The 12,832-nt window shown below is 36.9% G+C and overlaps 1 protein-coding gene and 1 pseudogene across 1 annotated transcript in view; one reads left to right on the forward strand and one right to left on the reverse strand.

Annotated features, from left to right (window-relative positions):
* Nucleotides 1-1,398, reverse strand: part of LOC125801484 (zinc finger protein 239-like) — a 236,224-nt gene extending 234,826 nt beyond the window's left edge. The window contains exon 1 of the mRNA XM_049478266.1: nt 1,354-1,398. The gene's annotated coding sequence lies outside the window, so the exon portion shown is untranslated. The remainder of the gene's footprint in view (nt 1-1,353) is intronic.
* The window catches only part of LOC125801174 (zinc finger protein 271-like), a 166,422-nt pseudogene extending 154,236 nt beyond the window's left edge, over nt 1-12,186 (forward strand).
* The last annotated feature ends 646 nt before the right edge of the window (nt 12,187-12,832 follow it).

The raw sequence follows: 12,832 nt of genomic DNA on the forward strand, positions 1-12,832 counted from the left end.
GAGGAGTTGGCAACACTGTATTCTGCTGGTACAGACAGTGGAGGGAAAACTGAGCCTCGTGTTAGTCTCACTTAACTTCTAACAGAGAAGAGAGAGAAATAAGCTCATAAACTCTTAACTATTACCTAAATCAGTGAATTATCTACAAAAACACTTTTTAATCTGCCTTATACTCGAATTAATAGCAGCATTTTTAACTTAAAACATGTTTTTAACCACTATTTATTCATAGAACACGGAGCTCAGCACCTACCTGCAGCACAGAAACATACAGACCGCTGCTGAGGTACGGTGGCTCAGAAAGACCAAACGCAGCCTAACTGCAGTTCACCACTAAACAGCAGGGGCCGCCAAAACTTCATTTAACAGCATTAAAGTGCCTCATTTTATAAAGTTCATCTAAAACAAAGGTATTTATTTTCTTACTCTGTTACACTTACAACAGTAACAAACAACTGTAAAATTATTAAGTTATGCTTCAATTAATTCTTAGAAGACAAGTTCAGACATTATTATACATTAAATGCATTAAACAATGGCTAATTAGATTATATTAATATAGTTACAGTAGAACTTTATTGCTGTGCTACACTTGCTTCAGTAGTAAATATTATAGCCAAATAACAGATTATTATATTCTGTTTGTTCTCAGTTTTTCCATTCTGATAAAATATATGATTTTGATGTATCTTCATTCACAATGTAATGTAATGTGTCGTGTTATTATTATTATTAAATGTATCAGTTAAGGGGCTGTTTAATAAAACTATCTTTAGTGAAGCTAAAGATACTGTGAACATTTTAAAATGATTTTTAATTATGTTTATTTTTACAGTAAAATAGTGAGTTCTCTGTTAAATCAGTAAGCTAATAATTATTATAAAAACACTAGTGGCAAAGTGCCTGACCCTTACCTCACTACAATACTTTCTAAAACTAATTTTCTTTTTAAATGTAATATTTAACAGGCGGACTTTTATTTTGAAGGGAAGGTCCCGGAGCTGCTGCTGCACCAGACATTCGAACACACGCCCCCTGATCATCACGCAGAATAAGGAGTAAAGCGCTCAACGGATCAGATCCACATTCAGACTGAAGAACTCAAGAACTGGAGGGTCTGTTCTGGTTCTGATCCGCTATCAGTCTGAACCCAGAAGCAGATCCATGCTGAGACTGGACCGCTGATTTTATGACGGATCCAGATCAGATTTAACCCACATTTATCTCAGATTTAGTTCAGATTTATCTCAGATTTAACCCACATTTATCTCAGACAGACTGCTAAGCAGAGCTAGGAGAAGATCCAGTGCTGGTGGTGTAAATGGGGAGAGAGAGAGAGAGACTTCTCCTTACCTTCTGTAGTTCAGCTGATCCTGCTCTTCCTCCGGCGCTCCAGCTACAGACCCCGGAAGCTCAGCCTCATCCCGGGTATGTAGAGCCCCGCCCCCTCCCCCGCTATATCACATTATACCCCATCACCGCTAGAGGGAGCCCGCGAGGGAGTCCTCAATGCATGGAGCTGAATGGAGCTAAACAGCTAAAACTCTCATTTAAAACACTGTATAACTACTTCTCTGGAGTTTTCCTTTAATTTTACAAAGTAGAACAGAGTATTTCACTAAAATAGGAAAGAAAACAAAACCGTTTACTTCCATTTTCTAAAACTAATGTTTTTATACTAGCATTACTGCCACTGTTACTGGAGTTACACACAGAACATGTTTAAAATGATTAAAACTGCAGTTTAAAAGCTTTAATAATTATCTCTGCATTCATGAAACAGTTATAGTTGTTCTGAGGAAATTAGTACAATTTTTATTTTTTTGCTAAAAATAATTGTTTATACGTTTTTATACATTCCAGACTCTGTCAAGTGGCTTGAGATTGAGAGCAGATTCTAAAGTGAGTTTTTCCTCTATAGAGTTACTCTGATTGCTCCTGTACAACTCCAACAAATAGCACTTACTAATTACTATGGAAAGATCAGTGCTGTTGTTAGAGCACCGATTGTGACATTGATTTTAGTAGAAACTTTTTTAAAATCTAAATTTCATTTAAAATATTATGGTTACATTTTCTTTGCATTTACCTTCTTGATGTCCTGCAGGTTCTTGAAAAGGAGATCGTACTGCAGCAGATCTTGTTTGTTGCTCACCTTGTCTAAAGTCTTACTATTTATGTATTCTGAAAGATTTTCATAAATTGAGGTCATTCACACCTACTCCCTGTAAAATCACTCTCTGACATCACAATGGACCATCCTGATTTCTGTACAGAAGGGTACGTCACACTTGTAAAAGCATTTGAAATTCATATGCAAAAATCAGTTTTAAACTAATTATTTGTAAAATAAAATGAATTTGTTTAAGAGTTTATTTTTTATTGAATGATAAAAACTTTTTTTAAACTTTTCCAAAATACATTCAGCAAGCATTTTCATTCTGCTACAAAACATTAGCCAACTTTTACACATTTTTTGTACATATTAAAGGAAGAAGTTACTGATGTTGGAGACTACTGTTGCCAGATTATATCAGGTTCTGTGTAGAAATATAAGACAAACATATCTGGTTGCTTGAGTCACGTAAAACTCCCCTACAAATAGCACTTTTTAGCAAATAGCAAATTTTACTTAAAGGTCAGCACTATTGTTAAAGTAGCAATGTTGACATTTCTTTTCAACACTTTTTTTCAATGCAAAGATCCATTAGAAGTCTTCAGGATTCTTTCAATATGTAAGAGTGTTTTACAACAAGAAACCCTATGTTAACAAGTGATTCTTAATGTGCTTAGTTCTATTGGAAATAATGTAGTCCATAATTAATTTAAAATTGAATAATAAACTTTATTTACTGAAAATGAACTGAATAAGGTGAACTTTCATTTAATTGATCAATAGTACCATTTTGACTACGCTAAAGAGAAGCACTTACTCCTTGTATTAAATAATCAATGCTACACTTTGTGATGGTCACCATGGATATTCAAACTATTTTGTACTGACAAAATTTACCATGCAAGTTAACACTGTTCAAAAATGTACACCAAATTGATACAGGCGTTTTAACCCTGTATGTAATAAATGCTAAAGTTGTACCAGATGGACTTGGTCCTCACTGTTGATGGTAAACTTCAAGTGATGCCCCAACTTGTTTTTGCCATCCTATTAACAAAATAAAATCTTAAACAAATGAATTAGTTTAAAACTGATATTTGCATATGAAGTTTCAAATGCTTTTACAAGTGTGAAGTACTCTTCTATACAGAAATCAGGATGGTCCATTGTGATGTCAGAGAGTGATTTTACAGGGAGTAGGTGTGAATGACCTCAATTTATGAAAAGCTTTCAGAATACATAAATAATAAGACTTTAAACAAGGTGAGCATCAAGAAGGTAAATGCAAAGAAAATGTAACCATAATATTTTAAAGGAAATTTTGATTAAAAAAGGTTTCTGCCAGAATCAATGTCACAATTAGTACTCTAACAACGGCACCGACCATTCTATAGTAATTATTACTATTTCTTAAAAAGTATCAAACATTTAAAAATTATTATTCTTAGCCAAATAATAATTTATAAATGTTTGATACTTTATAGAATAAATTTTTTATTAATTTCCTCAAAACAGAACAACTATAACTGTTTCATCACCGCAGAGATAATTATTAAAACTGCTTTTAAACTGCAGTTTTAATCATTTTAAATGAGCTCGGTGTGTAACTCCAGCATCCGTAGCAGTAATGCTAGTACATTTACTAAATAAAAAACATTAGTTTTAGAAAATGGAAATATAGGGGTAAGTTTTCTTTTCTATTTTAGTGAAATACTTTGTTCTACTTTGTAAATTAAAGGAAAACTCCAGAGAAGTAGTTCTACAGTCTTTTAGCTGTTTAGCTCCATTCAGCTCCATGCATTGAGGACTCCCTCGCGGGCTCCCTCTAGCGGTGATGGGGTATAATGTGATATAGCGGGGGAGGGGGCGGGGCTCTACATAACCCGGATGAGGCTGAGCTTCCGGGGTCTGTGGCTGGAGCGCCGGAGGAGGAGCAGGATCAGCTGAACTACAGAAGGTATGGAGAAGTTTCTCTTTTTCTTGTTGGAGGTTGGTTGATGTGTTGTAACAGTAAAAAGGTCATATTTTACCTAATAATTAATTATTTCTGCCCCGGTCGGGTTATCAGCTCTGAGGTACAGCCGTTTCAGCACCAAAACACTTCATGTGTCTGAGCCTGAAAATGTGTGTTCATGTGCTGTATTTACTTCTGTTTTATGTTTTATAGATATATGTGCAGTTTCAGATGCTTAATAATCGTCTGGGATTATTTTTGTTGTGTATGTGCACCACGTTTAACCAAAAACGATCTAGAAAAAAGGGCTGAAGAGGGATATTTATTAACAAGAGCAGTTTTGTTAAAAGGATACAGTAACTGTATAGAGATAGCCCGACTCTCCAAGCCCAGTGAACAGTGCTGCTAATGCTGCAGGTTAGCTAGTTATAACTAATAAATTAAAGCTAGGTTAGCTAGTTATTACTTGTAAATTAAAGCTAGGTTACCTAGTTATAACTAATAAATTTAAGCTAGGTTACCTAGTTATAACTAATAAATTAAAGCTTGGTTACCTAGTTATAACTAATAAATTTAAGCTAGGTTACCTAGTTATAACTAGTAAATTAAAGCTAGGTTACCTAGTTATAACTTATAAATTAAATCTAGGTTACCTATTTATAACTTATTAATTTAAGCTGGATTAGCTAGTTATTACTTGTCAAAAGTACTGCTAATGCTTTAGAATTTTTTAAAGAACTAAGGTTTCCAGAATTATATATTTATATAGTTACATAATGTTCACCAGGCTTTATAGAGTCGGGTTAGCAGCATTAGCAGCACTGTTCACCGGGCTTGGAGAGTCGGGCCAGCGCCAGATAGCTAGCATTAGCTAGTACTCCTCTATACAGTTGCTGTATCATTTTAACAAACTATTCTTGTTAGTAAACATCCCTCTTCAGCCTTTTTTTCTAGATTGTTCGTGGTTAAACGTGGTAATAGCTGAAGATATGTGCTCCACACCATCGTTGAATGTGGACTTACTTCTACCTCCTCCCATCACAGGCTCACTTTCAATTAGAAATGGCAGCCGCGTGAAAAGAGCCTATAGGCCTTTTTAGTTGCATCATTTTGAAGTCGGTGACATTGTTTATTTCCATATTTGGGGTTCCATGTTTGAACTGTTTTTGTAAATGGCAAAAATGAACAGGCTTTTCAAAAACTCACATCTATCACATTTTGTGCTAAATTCACGTTTAGGATTCTGCACATTTTAATCTGTGCACATTTTCCTTCTGAACATCAATGGATCCTCTGAATTATGAGATCGTTTAAGTGTCCTAATTAGAATAATGCTAGCGTTTAGCTAATGCTACAGCGCACTGAACTGACCTCACAGCACAGCAGCACAGAATGTGAGGGGACTATCAAAGATATGACACTGGCTGTAGAGCTCCGGTCAGATCACGATTTGGATTATTCTTCTTCTTCACAGAGGATCATTCAAAGTATCAAAATATCTTCAAATCAAATCAAAGTATTTAAACATGTGAAAACTCTTTCAGTCTGGTGATGTTGAGCAGTGTAGTCTGTGTTATGCTGTCCGTACAACTACATGACTACAGTACTTTTAACAGACTAAAGTCTGACTCTTCCCATCTGAAGACAAATCACAGACTTTTTACACAAATACTTTTTTATCTCACAGGCTTTTTACTTTGTTCTGAAGAGGGAGAACGTAACATAATCTCATTTGTAGGAAGTAAAAACATGAGAGTGGGTTGAGAGGTCTCTCTCTCTCTCTCTCTCTCTCTCTCTCTCTAAAGCATATACGTTCCATACCGGGCTCACTGCTTTTAATAATACATGCTCAGAAAAAAGAAAAACACTATATGTGAAATGTTGAAGTTATTATTCACTAAACATATAGCTACATTTCCACTACAACTAATAAGAAGTGATGATATTTAAGGTGGATGTTTATTCATAAGCTAGAGTGAGCTAATGGACAAATACTAAAAACAAGATTCATTTTGTTCAGATAGCTGGTTTACAGGCTTTAGTTAGAGTTGATGAAATTTTGGGTAACATTAGCTTCTGTAAAACTGCAGCAGGTCTTGGAGCTGCTGCTCTGAATCTGCTGGTGAAGTTGGGCTTTAAACCGATGCTGTGATTTGTCCACTATATTGATTTAGTAAACAAATCAGTTGTGGTGAGTGATCAGTGTGGTCAGTGATGTGGAGCTGCAGTTTTTCTGGGTAAAAATCACAATAACATTTACATTTCTCACCAAATTTTCATTTGTGTTTTTTATATTTAAAGGATTTTGATCTACATATACCAAAAAAAACATGTCTTGAACTCAGGAGTGCATATCACTGTTAGCCTGAAGCCAATGTGGTGGAAAATAATGAACTGTTATCAGTAGTTGTAAAAAAAAAAAATCAGGTTTGGTTAATATGTGTGGGATCTTTTATAAATTAGTGTAAAGGAAAAGGATTTGGACAGCATTGGTCACGTGATCAGTGTAGAACGAATCAAGCATCGGCACTGTGATTCAAAGTAATGCGTGTTGTTTTTCTGGCACATGTGTTACGACCTGGTCTAGGTCAGCCCGTAACATAGAAAAAAGAGGCCCTCCTGGTTCCCCAACCACACATACTCCTGTTAGTCAAAAGGTTTAGTTTATTTAACAAATTGTAAAGAATACACGGCTTAGGTCAAAGGGGAGGCAACAGTTAGGGATGAAAGAAAAAATAATAAACAAAACAAAACTAATTTAAAGATTAAGAAAACTAACTTACCTAACAAAGAAAAGAAAATGAAATACAAATCTCTAACCTAACTCCCTAATTAAACAAACCAAGAGAAAGCATGGAAAAATAAACTCTTTCTCACACTGGGAGAACTTGTAAGAATAAGCTTATTTTCTCCCCACTGAGAGACCAGACCAAAGAACCAAAGAACAGGATTTTACCATCAGCTTAGTTCTAACACTTTAACCGGCTACAAATTGCATAAACCATGCGGCAGGGAACCAGCAACACACAGGAGCCATGTTGGAAGCCAAGCACCACCCTCGCACTTCCTGTTCCCTTTTATGGTTGGTTCCCCCTGGTGGTGACCAACCAGTTTGGTTAAATGGCATCACGCAGTAACCTGCAGTAGGAAGGCACACTCAAACAGAAAGAAAAAAACAATAATCAGCAATTATGACCTATAGGGTTGTAACACATGCCTCAAAGCTTAAGATTTAGGGGTAAAATCACTACTTCTTTCTTTATTTCTTTCTTTAAGTTCTCAGTTTCTAGTGAGACCAGAACAGAATCAAGAGTGTCTGAACATAGGGCAGTCCTTATAAAGGCACTAAACAGGTGGCTAGAGGACCACCAGCGCCGCCCTTTTATGGTAATATGAAGATGTCCCAGTAGTTTTGTCTGTATAGTGTAACTGATTTAGGCAGTTCTCTTCAGTTTATTGACCTGCTTTTTATTATTCAATGGCATTTTTCTTTGTGTTTTTCAGAAATGAAAATATTCTCCTAAAATTCATCACCAACAACCAGGATATTTATCAAAAAGCAGTGTCAAACTGCTGAAAGAGGTGAAGCAAAAGCCATCCAGAAGAATCTCCTGAAAACGCAGAAATTGTTTGCTACATTTCACAGACAGATGGAGCCAAGTCCCGACATGGAGAAACATCAGCACTCTGTCAAGAGTTTTACTAAACAGAGTGATCTCAAAAAACACCAGCGCATTCACACAGGAGAGAAACCACATCACTGCTCAGACTGTGGGAAGAGTTTTACTAAACAGAGTGATCTCAAAAATCACCAGCGCATTCACACAGGAGAGAAACCGTATTACTGTTTCGACTGTGGGAAGAGTTTTACTAAACGGAGTACTCTCAAAATACACCAACGCATTCACACAGGAGAGAAACCGTATTACTGCTCAGACTGTGATAAGTGTTTTACTAAACAGAGTAATCTCAAACTGCACCAGCGCATTCACACAGGAGAGAAACCGTATCACTGCTCAGACTGTGGGAAGAGTTTTACTCAACAGAGTAATCTCAAAAATCACCAGCGCATTCACACAGGAGAGAAACCGTATTACTGTTTCGACTGTGGGAAGAGTTTTACTAAACGGAGTACTCTCAAAATACACCAACGCATTCACACAGGAGAGAAACCGTATTACTGCTCAGACTGTGATAAGTGTTTTACTAAACAGAGTAATCTCAAACTGCACCAGCGCATTCACACAGGAGAGAAACCGTATCACTGCTCAGACTGTGGGAAGAGTTTTAATCAACAGGGTAATCTCAAAAATCACCAGCGCATTCACACAGGAGAGAAACCGTATTACTGCTCCGATTGTGGGAAGAGTTTTACTGAACAGAGTAGTCTCAAACTGCACCAGCGCATTCACACAGGAGAGAAACCGTATCACTGCTCAGACTGTGGGAAGAGTTTTACTAGACAGAGTGATCTCAAAAATCACCAGCGCATTCACACAGGAGAGAAACCGTATTACTGCTCCGATTGTGGGAAGAGTTTTACTGAACAGAGTAGTCTCAAAATACACCAGCGCATTCACACAGGAGAGAAACCGTATCACTGCTCAGACTGTGGGAAGAGTTTTACTAAACAGAGTAATCTCAAAATACACCAGCGCATTCACACAGGAGAGAAACCGTATTACTGTTTCGACTGTAGAAAGAGTTTTACTGAACAGAGTCATCTCAAAAAACACCAGCGCATTCACACAGGAGAGAAACCGTATCACTGCTCAGACTGTGATAAGAGTTTTACTCAACAGAGTCATCTCAAAATACACCAGCGCATTCACACAGGAGAGAAACCGTATCACTGCTCAGACTGTGATAAGTGTTTTACTACACAGAGTAATCTCATACTGCACCAGCGCATTCACACAGGAGAGAAACCGTATCACTGCTCAGACTGTGGGAAGAGTTTTACTCAACAGAGTCATCTCAAAATACACCAGCGCATTCACACAGGAGAGAAACCGTATCACTGCTCAGACTGTGGGAAGAGTTTTACTCAACAGAGTCATCTCCAACTGCACCAGCGCATTCACACAGGAGAGAAACCGTATCACTGCTCAGACTGTGGGAAGAGTTTTACTTTACAGAGTGAACTTATATTACATCAGAGCATTCACAAAAGATAGAAAAGTATCCCAAATCTGTTCCTCTGCCATAAAAAATGCAAAGCTTAAATCTTTCAGACAGCCAAAAACACCTCATCATGCACAAAATCTTCACTCTGTTACAAGAACTTCATTTAAAAATGGCTTTTTACAGGTTCAGAAAAATGAATCTTATCCAGAGATGATGTTTACTGAATTTCATGCTGTGTTTTTATGTATGTTTGTATACCTACATTAGTTAATGCCTGCAGAGCTCTTCAACACTTAGTGTTGTGTTTTAAGAAGTTTTTACACACAGAATCATAAATGGTACCACTAACAGCATAAACTAGGAACATACATTTTTACAATTTTTTTCAGTGATATGCTGAGTAAATAGTAAAGCGATGATGCTAGCTCAGAGTAAAATCGTATATTAAATCTCAGCATTAGCTTTAGAACTAATAATAAACAAAAGTGAGGATTTTATCATTCTGGGACATTTTTAGGTTTAAAAATTGAATATGCTTTGCCATAAGTAGGAAATGATCATTTGGTCAACTTATATCATTTACAGCCTTAACACATTCTCAATTGTTTACATATAAAAACTTTCTTTATTTTTTCCTCCACTCCACGTTTGTAGTTTGTAGTTGGAGCGAGGGCACTGCCAGTGTTTGCTCCAGATGTTAGATTAGCATTACTTAGTCTTTTAAAATTTAGATGTCGTAGTTTAAAGGAGTAGAGTATTCTTAGGAGTAGAGAATATTCTTAGCTTGCAACAGAAGGCCAACAAAACCCTTTTCAGAGTTTAAAAAAAAAAAACGGTCTAGCTGTAGTTTCCATACTGAAAGCAACACTCAGCAGGCTATGCTGCAGTAAGACTGCAGGATCCTTGATTCCCTCTACTGCACATGTGTCAAACACAAGGCCCGCGGGCCAAATGTGGCCACATCCAAGCGAGAGCTTGTAAGATCTTAGTGTCTATAATAAATAGGTCAGAAGCGTTCTTTGACCAAAAACTACTTTTCCCACAATGCTTGATTGTATTACCCGCGAAGTTACGGCTTACTGCCACTACACGGCAGTGTAGTCATTGATGTGGAAACCCTGCCGGAGGGAAGGCGTAACTTCGCGGGTGGAATTGAGACATACAAACGTTTATCCCATAATGTCCAGAAAAAGAGAAGTTGATGCAGACGGACGGCTGTGCTTCAAGGCGAAAGACCGGTATGCCTTTTGTGTTACGAAGAGTGTTACTGACCAAAATAAACGCTTGTTAGGAGAGATATAAGTTCTGTGTAAATATTTATAAGACAATAGCTGACAAAATCTGTTTTAATGACGTTAATAAACATCACTGTGACAGCGCTAGTCACAGTTTCACCACAGCAAAGGACGAGGACGTGAATAACTTATCTAACCAGCCTGTACTGATTTCTGCCCCCAATAACCCTTTCAATAACCTCCAATAGCCTTTAATAGTCTTCAGTAGCCTTCAACAGTCTAACCTTGCAGCCGTGGTGTGTTCTAAACTCCGTAGTTATAAACATCCTGAGGTTAGCAGCGCGCTAACTGACCTGTTTATAATGTAATCCGAGCAGTGACTCCGTGACGGCTGCTCTAAACTGCTGCTGTTAGCTGCTTGGGCTGAAAGATGAACTGTAGAGAGCTGTATTATCCGGTTAGTGGGGTTAAAATCTTTATTTTCTACACAGAAGAATTTTAAAAACTGTAAAAACGCTCCAGACTGCCTCAGCTGAGCCCTGTAGCCCGTGGCTGGGCTGTAGCTCTGACTCAGTAAAGACTGCGGGCTTGTGCTGCTGCTGCAGCTCCCACTAGTGGTTGTATGAGGAACTGCTAAATCTGAGGAAATGCTAAATCTATCACATGTTCTTAGCAGCTCACAATTTTTAATTTTATATTTATTAAGCCATATTTCAGTATCAAACGTTTTAATCAAAGTTAATATACTTATATATACTTATACTATCAGTCAGTCTGATTAAAAATCTGCAAGTTAATCTACAGGGATATTTGGTTGTGTTGTGTTGCTAAAGTTATATACTCTGTTATCTTTTCCTTATTTGGTATCGTTTTGCTAAAGGGTTTTTTTTATATCTCTAAAGGTACTAAAAATATCTAATTCATTTACTTTATTGATTGTTTTATCCAGTACCAGCTATTATCGTTGTTTTACATCACCTTATGTATTTACTCATATTCATATCTATGTGATTCAATAAAATGCTTTTATATTGCAAGATCTGCAATCTTATCTATTCTTTCAACTTAAGCATTTAGCCAAAAGCTTTTGTGCACAGCCAAACATACATTCAAGCAACCACTATATACAGTGCCTTGCAAAAGTATTCGGCCCCCCCTTGAACTTTTCAAACTTTTGCCACATTTTAGGTTTTAAACATAAATATATGATTTTTTTTGTTTGTTTTTTTGTGAAGAATTAACAAGTGTGTAAGAATACGGAGTAGTTTTGCCTTACTATGTTCATTGTTCATTGATTAAAGGGTCAACTTAGCATGATTGATTTTTTCCAGCGGAACCATGAGTTTCTGTACATGTAATCTATAGTCTGATAAGGTTGGGGTGACCGAGTTCTCGGCTGACGTATAGGATGAATAACTGCTTATCAGTATCAGGATCCGGGGGGTGTGAGGAGCCTCCTCACACACTATTAGACTGAGGCCAGGCGAATGCCTGTTTTTATTAGACTCTGTCTAGGAAGAAGAGTAGAGTTGGGCGGGAGAGCTTCTCCCGAGAGGGACTACAGAGCCACAGGTCCTGGTCACACAGCCGAGAACTCTGGAAACCCCAACTTTTCTCACCTTTGGGGTTTTCCTCTTATTTTCACCTTTTTATTTCAATTCATTTTTCAATAATCTTTTTACTCAATTTTTGATGTATCCAAAAAAACTGTTTTGCTCAGAAGATTCTTTGAATAAAATCTGACGGAACTACAATTTTGGACTGGATCTCCTTTTCTTCTTTATGACGTATCATGCCAGATACATCATAATTCGAACAGTAGATCAATAATCTTTCAATCGTGAAGTGGAACGAAATTTATTGGATACACATTATGTTGAGATACTCAGTATTTTGAGAACATTGGTATTTAACTTGTGTGAAACTGACACCAATAAATCCATAACTCCTGCTGTTTACTTACATAGAAGTGTTTTTTTTTCTCAGTAGCTCAGTCGCTGTGAAGTGTGGAGGATAGTTTTGCAATATATTGATTATCGCTGAATCGCAGTTTTGAGATATCACCGTTATCATTAATTTACCACTTTGCTCAAAGGTGCTGAAAAAAACTTGAAAGTGGGCCTTGAAAGTGCTTGAATTTTACATGGTAAAAGGTGTTTGAACCCTGTGTTTAAAAACCCCAGCAGCACTGCTGCACCTGATCTACATGTACCAACACAACACACACAAACACGTCACCACATTAGTGTCAATGCAGTTTTAAGAAATATTTATCACGAAAATAAAGCTCTCTGGCACTGGGAATTAAATATACAGGGTAAAATTTAGGCTAATCGGATATGCAGGTGAAAAACTAAACTGTGAAAAAATATGTGTGTGAATATGTGTATGTTTATACCT

The sequence above is a fragment of the Astyanax mexicanus genome, chromosome 4 (assembly GCF_023375975.1).
Source record: "Astyanax mexicanus isolate ESR-SI-001 chromosome 4, AstMex3_surface, whole genome shotgun sequence".
NCBI lineage: Eukaryota > Metazoa > Chordata > Actinopteri > Characiformes > Acestrorhamphidae > Astyanax > Astyanax mexicanus.